Below are 9,107 nucleotides of genomic sequence, written 5' to 3' on the forward strand. Positions count from 1 at the left end.
TTAGTAAAACAGTACTTGTAGCGTTGCACTTTCGTCCTGCGTGGCAGACATGTCTGACACCTTTTGACCAATTGTATGTGTTGTTGTTTCTTCCAATGAAAATGCGTTGTGACCGTGTCCTCTGAGGTTATTTTACTAGGGGACGGGACGGTGTTTGCCAGGTGAAAGCTCGAAACCTATCGATTGTGACTTTTATCGCGAGGGTGTTTTACCGGATCTTTCTGCAGGCTCCGAAACACATTTACAGCTGCCTTTGAAGCTTAATATTGTCGGTAAGAAGCTTTGTGAAGTGTAGCGTATTGTATTATGTTGTTTGTAGTAATGGAGTGAGTAATTTCAAATGGTTCAAGTTTACGAAGCCATTTCGACATGTTCATCAGCAATCTAAGTATTGTTGATCGTGTTGCTTTCAAGCGGCACGAACTAAGCTGGTACTAGTTTGTATAGTCCACACTGTTGTGTTTTGCATTTTGCAATTAAGATCTGCCTCCGTCAAGGGCATAAAGAAACACTGTCATGCCGACAGAGCAAATTTTCACTCAACTTATTACCACCTTCGCCACATGGCACTATCGCCAAATGGCACCAAATATATATACAGCTTAGTTGGACAGAAAATGCTATAGAGCAAAGCAAAAACAGTAGTTTCGAAATAAAGTGCAGGATTGCAAGGATTGAAATTGGTCACAGTTCAAGAAATTTGAGTTTAGTTCAGGATGTCAAGAAATCGAGTTTACCATTCTTATGACAGTTCGAACTTTCGAGCCTTTATTTTGTGTGATATTTCTTTCCTTCTATCAGTATTGGGAATGATTTCTACCGATTTTAAAGTAAGCTTAAAGTAATCTCCTGGGCACAATCATGAAAACAAATGTACAATACATTTCCCTGAATGTTCGCTACCAAGCACAGTCTCTAAAAATAAATTAAAATAGGTCACCATGCTTGCAAAAGAGATATGATGGGCAAGATTTCCGTATAACGCCATACATTTATTATGCATACAGTTCTTTGTTTAACTAAACAATAGCGCTCCTTTGAGACTTATACTTTTAGACTTAGATTTTTTTTTCCAATTTTCTATCTAAAATACGCAAAAATGGAACGATTTCTTGGAGACTTAGAATAATTTCTCGAGTTTTAGGTCTAAATTACGGACATCCGATGCGAAATATCATAATTTGGGCCGCATTTACCGTATTTTTAAACTGAACGCAGGCTTAAAACTGCTTAAAATAATAGCGATTTAGACCTGTTCGCTAGTTTAAAAAAGCTTAAAAATACTGCTTTAGGCCTAAGCAAAACCAGCTGCTTGCAGTTAGCGATAATCTGTTGAGCGGGTTAGCCACTATTATACTAATTTCGTAAATGTAAACAAAGTGAAATAAAAATTATAGCTTACCTGTCGCGTCTCTCAGCGTTTTTTCCCCTTGATTTCCTTCCTCAAGTTCAGACCCATGCGATGAAGCTGTGTATTTTGTTTTTTTCCTCCATGAAGTGGCGATCAGATCATGAACAGTGCATACAGTGGTACGAGGAACAATTTACGCATCTTTGCGCACTTCGTACAAGTTGGCGATATGCTTGATAATGTTTCCAAAAGGATCATCTCCATAGCGCTTACGCCACATCCATTCCTGTAGGTAGCTTTCAAAGAGATCTTTGGATGTTCCTGTACAAGGCGTACTTCGTTTGACTCCCCACCATGTATTTTCAATGCGCTGGGTGTGTCTGGGTCTACGAAGTTTAGGCTGTGGTTAACTGTGAGATGACCGTGATAGCCCTCGTCTTTTAGGCAATCGTAAGCTTTCCACATGTCGCTCATCACGCGTGTCCCCGGCAATATGTGGGCGCGTATTATGGGCAAGAGTGTGTCTTTATCCCTTTGCGCTACCGGAACAAGAAAGCAGGCCTTGGTCTTGCGGCAGATGCCGCCAAAGACCCACTGTCCTTCAATGCAGCGACCGCGGTTGTACTTCGTTTTGCCAAACTTGGACTCGTCAATCGCCACAGTCTTACCTGGTCCGCCTATTTGCCCCGCATGATGATTCATTATTCTGTCGGCACAAACCTCTCGGCAATAGTTATACCAATCTATCACCGTTTCTGTTGACGTGGTTTCGTCATCTAGTGAGGTCTCGTGCACTGCTTGAGTAATAGTAAATTTGTGCGCCCAAGCATACGTTAGGGCTAATATTTTTTCAATGGACAGCCTGCTTCCCGAAAACCATGAGTTCTGGTGCATTGATGCCATGCCATTGCATTTTCTTCTCGAACACCGCCATTCGAACCCATCTCGCGATGAAGCTTGTCGTGTCCATGTCAATGTATTGCTACAATTTTCCCGTGGACACATAACTGACGACGTGAGCAGGTTGTGTTCCTTGCACCACTGTATGCACTGATTGTGATCCGCCAAAATTTTACACAGTTTAAAAAAATTTAGAGAAGACATTCCTATAAAAACAGTAAACTGTAAATGACAAGAGAGTAGAGGCAACAGGGAGAAAGAAATAAATCATCCCCTTTATATTCACTAGGGAGCTAGTGATAAAAACATGCAATGCGTGTTTTCGTGCAGCGTGAAACATGCTTTAAACAGAGGAATAATTCAATTGTAATGTAAATTTTTGGCAATGGGAACGAGTGAAGTAAAATAAAAATGATTTTTCGAGTGCAAATTCTCAACTGAACCTCGTAGTGTAGTGGTGTGGAAGAGAAACTGGTAAGCGAGAGGTATGCGAAAGGTAAGTGGTTCGAGACCTGCAGGGGTACAAGGTAAACTAGTGAGACAATCTCAGATAGTGCAGAGCGCAATTGATAGCTCTGGTACAGTAGTCCCATAAGTACTCACCCCTACTCGGTTCACTTCCGGTTTGTGTCTACCTTGGTAGTCTGCTACGGCTTTTCCCCTTTGCAGTGTGTATGTTTCAAGGTTGTATTTTCATTCAAGGTCCAAACATTACGCACAAATTAATTACTACTGGTGCTTTAAGTTGATTTTTGTTCATTTTAAATTCAACAATACGCTGAAGCAGCAAACGTGACAATTTAGCTCTTCACGCCAACTTTGTAACTTGATACTTTTGTTTTCCTCACAAAGCCATGTAATATGAAACCCCCGTTTTCTCCAAAACATACGGAAGATGTCCTTGTTTTTGGAGATAAATGAAAGAAAGTTAAATATCTAATGTAGTGATGAAGAAACGGAACAGAGACGATGTTTTACTAAAAATGCAAATTTTTACCGATGAACAAGAACTAATTTAATTATCAGATAGTCACGAAATACCACTTTCTTTTTCTGTTGCCACCTTTGTTGTGAACAATAAAACAATTCAAAATTAACGCACAACGATATTGATGGCTGAGAAGCTTTTCAACGAAAGTATTGAAGATAAACAGCGCTACTTGGCCGATATGAATGAGTCTCCTCAAAGACTGATTAAATTAATTTGTGCTTTCATCAGGTGCCACGGCGTCTGCAGCAATATTTGAGCATTTTCCTGGTCTCTTTTGTTACAAATTCACAGTTTGCGGAGTATTAACGCCACTAACTTGAGAACTTTTTGGTCTCTCTTACAGACACAATTAAGGCAAGAAATAAACAAGTCGCTAAGGAGAAGCAATATATTTGAACTCTGACAAGCACACTATTGTAGATTGAAAACAGCAGATGATATTTGTTGAACCGACCTGTTTGTAACTCTAAAAGCTACGCAGCCACAGTAACGTTTCACTTTTGCAATAAAAAGGGACAACTGGCGCTACCTGAAAAATAACTGCCGTCCTTGGTCACATGCCACGATATATAAAATACTGCGTGTAAAGATAGTGTATAACACTAACAATGCTAGAACGCATGCGTCTTACATGTTGAGCTCTACCATAAGGAAAACCACTCAACATTTGTGCGTGATTCCGTATGCAATGTATCCTTCACCTAATATAGAAGCCACGAACCCTAACTAATCTACGCATGCGTTTAGGGCAAATTAGTTTTGTTCTAAGGAGAATGGTACCACAAGGAGAGCAAGGGGTTAGCTGAAACAAATATATAGCTTTGCGATGTTCAAAGTTAAGCGACGGCGATGGAATGTGTTTTACGTAGAGTACACATGTACCTTTCCCACCCTACTCCCATTACTTCCTTGCCTCTAGACTAATTAATTAATTGAAATTAATTAATTAAACAAACATTAAAGTTTACACCTTAGCGCCATAGCGCCTTAGTTCCTTAGCGGCAGGCAACCCCCATAACCATCCCAATAGTGCACTCTGCACTAAAAAGGAAAAAAAATGCGCAATGAGCCTGGATAATATGGAGAAGAAAAAGAGAGAAGAATGGAGCTAGGGGAAGAAGAGAATCAGCGAAAAGACAGCGTGCAAAAGCGCGCAACGAGATCCTCTTTTATTCATACAGTAAGTAGTAATTATCAATGTATATATTCAATACCCTCGGGAATTCCTTTTGTCTTCAAAAACAATAGAGCGCATACATAATTAATAATTCTGCATGCATAATAAATGTATGGGGTTATACGGAAATCTTTCCATATGATGTACCAGTCTTACCCTATTTTGCCAGGTCTTATAAATAGTACTATTCGTGTATTTTATCACTCCATGTTACATTTTGTGGTGGCTGGAAGGTACAGTTTTTTTTTATGAACTTTGATAGGCATACATGACATTTTGAGCACAAGGAACAACATAATAAACAACTTAGGCAAAAGAATCTAAATAATCCAAATGACATACAATCAAAGCATTCCTCAAGTTGTTGGATTTTAAGGTCTTAATTTATGTCCACGAGTGATCATTTTGTTTTTGATGCTATTAAGTCTGCATACGAGCCAAGTGGCCCACCAGGCCGGAGCTTATCCCGGTTTCTGTAGCATGAAGCGACTAGGAGTATTTCTACTCCCCCCTGGATGGGATGCTAGTCCATCGCAGGGTTACCCCCAGCATTAAGTTCGCTGGTACCCATTTATACACCTGGGTGGAGAGAGGCACTGTGAGAGTAAAGTGTTTTGCCCAAGAACACAACACAATGTCTCCGGCCCAGGCTCGAACCCGGACCGCTCGATCCGGAGACGAGCGCACTAACCATGAGGCCACCGCGCCTCCCACTTGATGCTATTGAATAAGTGTAAAATTCTGCACTTGAAGGGTTCGCAATATAGTGCTAAGGAATCACCAGTAAAGGTCAGGGTTGTTTGTCCTCCTTTTCTTCTTTTCCTCTTTTGTTGACTGGCTACCTTTAAGCTGTTTGTTATGAAGCAATGTTTTGTAGACACACAGTGTATATAGTCATCATGTGAGGCTGCTTCAAGAAGTGCTCGCCTAGGGTTCCTTTTCTATGTGGCTGGTCCAATTAGTACATAATAGGGATACATGCCAATGCCTTGTCATGTCTTCATTAGGTGACATTGCCATTATCTCTTTGTGTCAGCTCTTGTGTGAGGAACATTGCCTTTCTTGTTATCTTCTGGAGAATTTATTCATGTTTTTGGATACTTGGGTTTTTTTGTTTTTTTTAATGTAAAAACAATTAAAGAAGGGGAAAACGGTTTGTTTATCTACTTGTATTTTTGTTCTCAATGATGTCTTTTATCACTTGGTAAATATGATGTAGTTTTCACCAGCTAAACTTTGCAACTAGAGATTCAGTGTGTTCTGTTTTGGTTTCACTGTCAGTTGAAATAGACTAAAAACCTAGGTCTTGATAAGATAGTCATACTCTTGCAGTTGTTTCTGATTGAAATTTGTTTTCCTTTAAATTTCCCTTTTCTGAGGAACAGCTTTTAATCTTCAAGGCTGTATGTTTTTTTAAAACAGTCAGTCTAACGTAAAATATAATTGCATTTGTGTGATTTTGTGTTTATTAACAATGCTTTGAATTTCTATTTTGCAGTAATGGATGATCATCATGGGTTGGATGAGGGAAAACATACACAAACCGAAGAAAGTCTTAGTAGAGAAGGGACTAGGGATGGTGAGCATCAGCTGTTACTATGATATGTATCAGTTGCCATGTGTTGATAACTTTTTTAGAGTTGTGTCTTGCCAAAATAATTCATTTTTTTGTTACCTGTACGTAAATGGGTCTTAATTGTAATGGCAGCACTTTCTCAAGAATTTTAGAGCTTATGTCCTAACTTATATTATGCTTCAATATCTGGTTAGCTTATGAGTTTTTTCTTGTACACTAAGTACTCCAGCAATACTAAGAAGAACATTGCAAACCAAATGTGTTAGAGAAAGCCAACTTATAGTTTTGGCTATTATTTTTCAAAACACATCTTCTTCGAAGCTGGATAAATTAGCCAGTTTCTAATTTTAATTCCTTTTCATCCCTGCTATGAAGGCTTAAAATTTAGCACAGAGAGTGCTTAGTAGATGGAGTTTCAAAATCTTAAGGAAGAAGTGATTGTACAGTACCATTTTAATGCATAGCTTAATATCCTTGTGTATCCATTAAACTAGTCAACAACCCATTGTCCCCACTAGAAAAAAGTAATGTTTTTAAAATTGATATAAAATAAAATTCTCAACTTACCAGTAGTTTAGGAGGTTCTGTGGATTATAATTTATAGGTCAAGGTATAGATGTATGGCAGTGATACAAGCAATTTTTGCTGCATGTTACACAGAAGATATTTGCATATCATATGTAGCTACTTAAGGATTTGTTGCGTGCACATATTTTTTCTATTCTTTGTTGTGACTCTTATTTAACACCCCAGAAGCTGTGGACAAGACAGCTAGTAGCAAGTTGAGCTTTCTCTGTTAGCAAATAACAACCTTAACTTTTGAAGTGCCATTTACAAAGTAACCAACAGCACTTAAATGACAAAACTGGTAAACCATACATGTACAATTGCCCCTACTGTATTCTACATGTATACTTACAGCCTGCAAAGCACTCACTTTCTTTCCTGCGATGGTTTGGGGCACAGCAAACATAAATGAATTAAGAGAGGTTGAGGAGTTGAGGAGGCAGAGTAAAGAAACTTTTGGATGTCGCAAAGCTCTTAGAATGAGCTTGATGGCTATTAATGCAGTGTTCGACACTAGCTTTCTTGCTAATTTGCCCTTTGGGTAACTATAGTTCTGTTTTTTTGGTTCCCCATGTGTCTTTTTAGTTGCATACCTAGTAGACTTTAATTGCCCATTAGCACTCATGAGAAAATTTCAACTTGCAGAAATGCTCAACTTTTTTATAAACTTGCCTTCTTGTTTTGGTGTTGCAACAGTGATTCATTGGGTGATTACTCAGTCATAGAGCACATCCCTCACAAGATTTTAAACATCCACGAACTGTGCCCACCATTTTGATGAGACTCCACTTTTCTGACAAATAGACCCAGTGAAGCACTTTCACTGGTCAAATACGATGAACCAATTGTCATGAATGAAAACATAATTCATGCCCTGAAGCACATTATTATCATTAATATTATTGTTATTATTTTTGTTGTCATCGTTGTTGTTGTTTTTAATATTGCTTTTTTTATTTATTGTTATTGTTATTATTAATAATTGTCTTTTTAACCATACATTAAGGAACTGCAAAAAGATGGCTCAGCCTGTACCTGTAGTACCCATTTTGTATTTGTAATCATAGAGTAATTAAACTGCTTCTCTGCCTCACCAGAGATCAGTCAGGGAGTAGCTTACAATCCTGACAACAGTGCTCCATGTCTTTTTGAGTCACAACAGTAAAACTTGTAGCCAAAATATTGCAGTACCATGCAATTTGTGTGGAAAAACTTTGACACAAAAGTTATTTCCAAATACTGTTGCAAAATGCATCTTTGAAAATTCAAGGAGGTTATAGTGTTTTGAGAACTAGGGATTAATGCTTTTTATGGTTCGCACGATCACTAATCAACCAGCCACTTTGATTTAGCAAGCTTTGGAGCAAGCTTCTCACAAAATTTGGGTTCATGGCTTGTTTCGGAAATGAGAGTCAATATGTAGAAACTTTCAGTGAATGTTAGAGTTGAGTTTACATGTCTTTGACTTAATACTTCCGAACTTCTGCTCAAATGATTTCCCCGAAACTTGGGCATGGTTTGTATTAAGTCAAAATAAGCTGGTTCCAGAAATTGAGTTAAAGTATGCCAGCAAAATTTTTTTTACTGGTAGTGTTGTTGTCCAAAAAATGGGGTCCAGTCAAACACCAGTAAGAATAAAAATATTATCCCCAGTAAATGCTATTAAGTAACATTATCACCGAGTGAAAGACAAAATATTTCCCAAAATTTCTTAACCAACGCTTCAAAGCCCCAAAATTTATGTTGCAAACGTTGACAGGGGTGAGTGTGTCCAGAATAACTGCAGAACCACCTTAATAATGATGAAATGGAATCAACAGAATAACCATGATACGAATGGTGTTATCCTTTTGATACAATAACAAACAGTGGGGCTTGACTTTTCAAAATTACAGAAAAACTCAAATTGCATCCAGGGCCACCAGGTCCTAATTTTCAAGCAACATACATTTAAATAGAAAGGAATTGTTAGCCAAATTAACTTTAACATTTCTCTGAAAAGAACATCCAGTGACATTTATAGGAATCACACTGGACAGAATGTCTTGTTTTCTAGTCATGAACGTTGACTTCGCAAAATGGCTTGGGTTAGAGCCTTGTTGCACCAGGCTTCTCGTACATGTGAAATAGACTCTCTCTTTCAGAAACAAAGAACAATGATTAAAACGTTCCTGTTAGGGAATGGCTTTCCTAAATCTGTGGCTTCTAATCTTGTGAGGTGTTTCAGACACAGTAGCTCGGAACCTAGAACATCTTATCCCAATAACAACAAGACGATAAGTTTAAGGATTTTAAATTCTAATGTGGGGTTTGGGACTGGCACTAGTTTTGCTAGCCTAATGATATAATTTTGAAAGCAGATGGGAGCTCCTCTGGGAGCCTGTCCAGGAATCCCCATCAATGTCCTAGACCAAAAATGACATGTACTTTATTACTTCATCTCATACTGGAAGTAAGTGATGTCTGAACAGTTCATTGAAGTGCCTTGAAACCAGAACCAGAGTATTAACAATATTACAAACAACACAACAAAGAAAGTACAGGA

At 38.3% G+C, this 9,107-nt stretch overlaps 2 protein-coding genes, 1 long non-coding RNA gene and 1 pseudogene across 7 annotated transcripts in view; 2 read left to right on the forward strand and 2 right to left on the reverse strand.

Moving 5' to 3' along the window:
- The window catches only part of LOC145480044 (uncharacterized), a 137,847-nt gene that overhangs the window by 65,131 nt on the left and 63,609 nt on the right, over positions 1 to 9,107 (reverse strand). The gene's annotated exons all lie outside the window — the stretch shown is intronic.
- The window catches only part of LOC145480087 (uncharacterized), a 337,189-nt pseudogene that overhangs the window by 39,283 nt on the left and 288,799 nt on the right, over positions 1 to 9,107 (forward strand). The window lies entirely within an intron of this gene.
- The window catches only part of LOC145480048 (uncharacterized), a 13,567-nt gene continuing 4,481 nt past the window's right edge, over positions 22 to 9,107 (forward strand). For 3 of the 4 annotated variants that reach the window (XR_014048500.1, XR_014048501.1, XR_014048499.1), the window contains exons 1-2: positions 22 to 272; positions 5,918 to 5,998. This is a non-coding gene — a long non-coding RNA (uncharacterized LOC145480048). The remainder of the gene's footprint in view (positions 273 to 5,917; positions 5,999 to 9,107) is intronic. The other variant, XR_014048502.1, reaches the window with a different exon arrangement.
- LOC145480022 (uncharacterized) overlaps positions 5,992 to 9,107 on the reverse strand; it is a 5,582-nt gene continuing 2,466 nt past the window's right edge. The window contains exons 1-2 of the mRNA XM_081458518.1: positions 6,445 to 9,107; positions 5,992 to 6,394 (exon numbers count right to left, since the gene is read on the reverse strand). The exon at positions 6,445 to 9,107 is cut by the window's right edge and continues 2,466 nt beyond it. The gene's annotated coding sequence lies outside the window, so the exon portion shown is untranslated. The remainder of the gene's footprint in view (positions 6,395 to 6,444) is intronic.

The sequence above is a fragment of the Orbicella franksi genome, chromosome 2 (assembly GCF_964199315.1).
Source record: "Orbicella franksi chromosome 2, jaOrbFran1.1, whole genome shotgun sequence".
In the NCBI taxonomy this organism is placed as follows: Eukaryota; Metazoa; Cnidaria; class Anthozoa; order Scleractinia; family Merulinidae; genus Orbicella; species Orbicella franksi.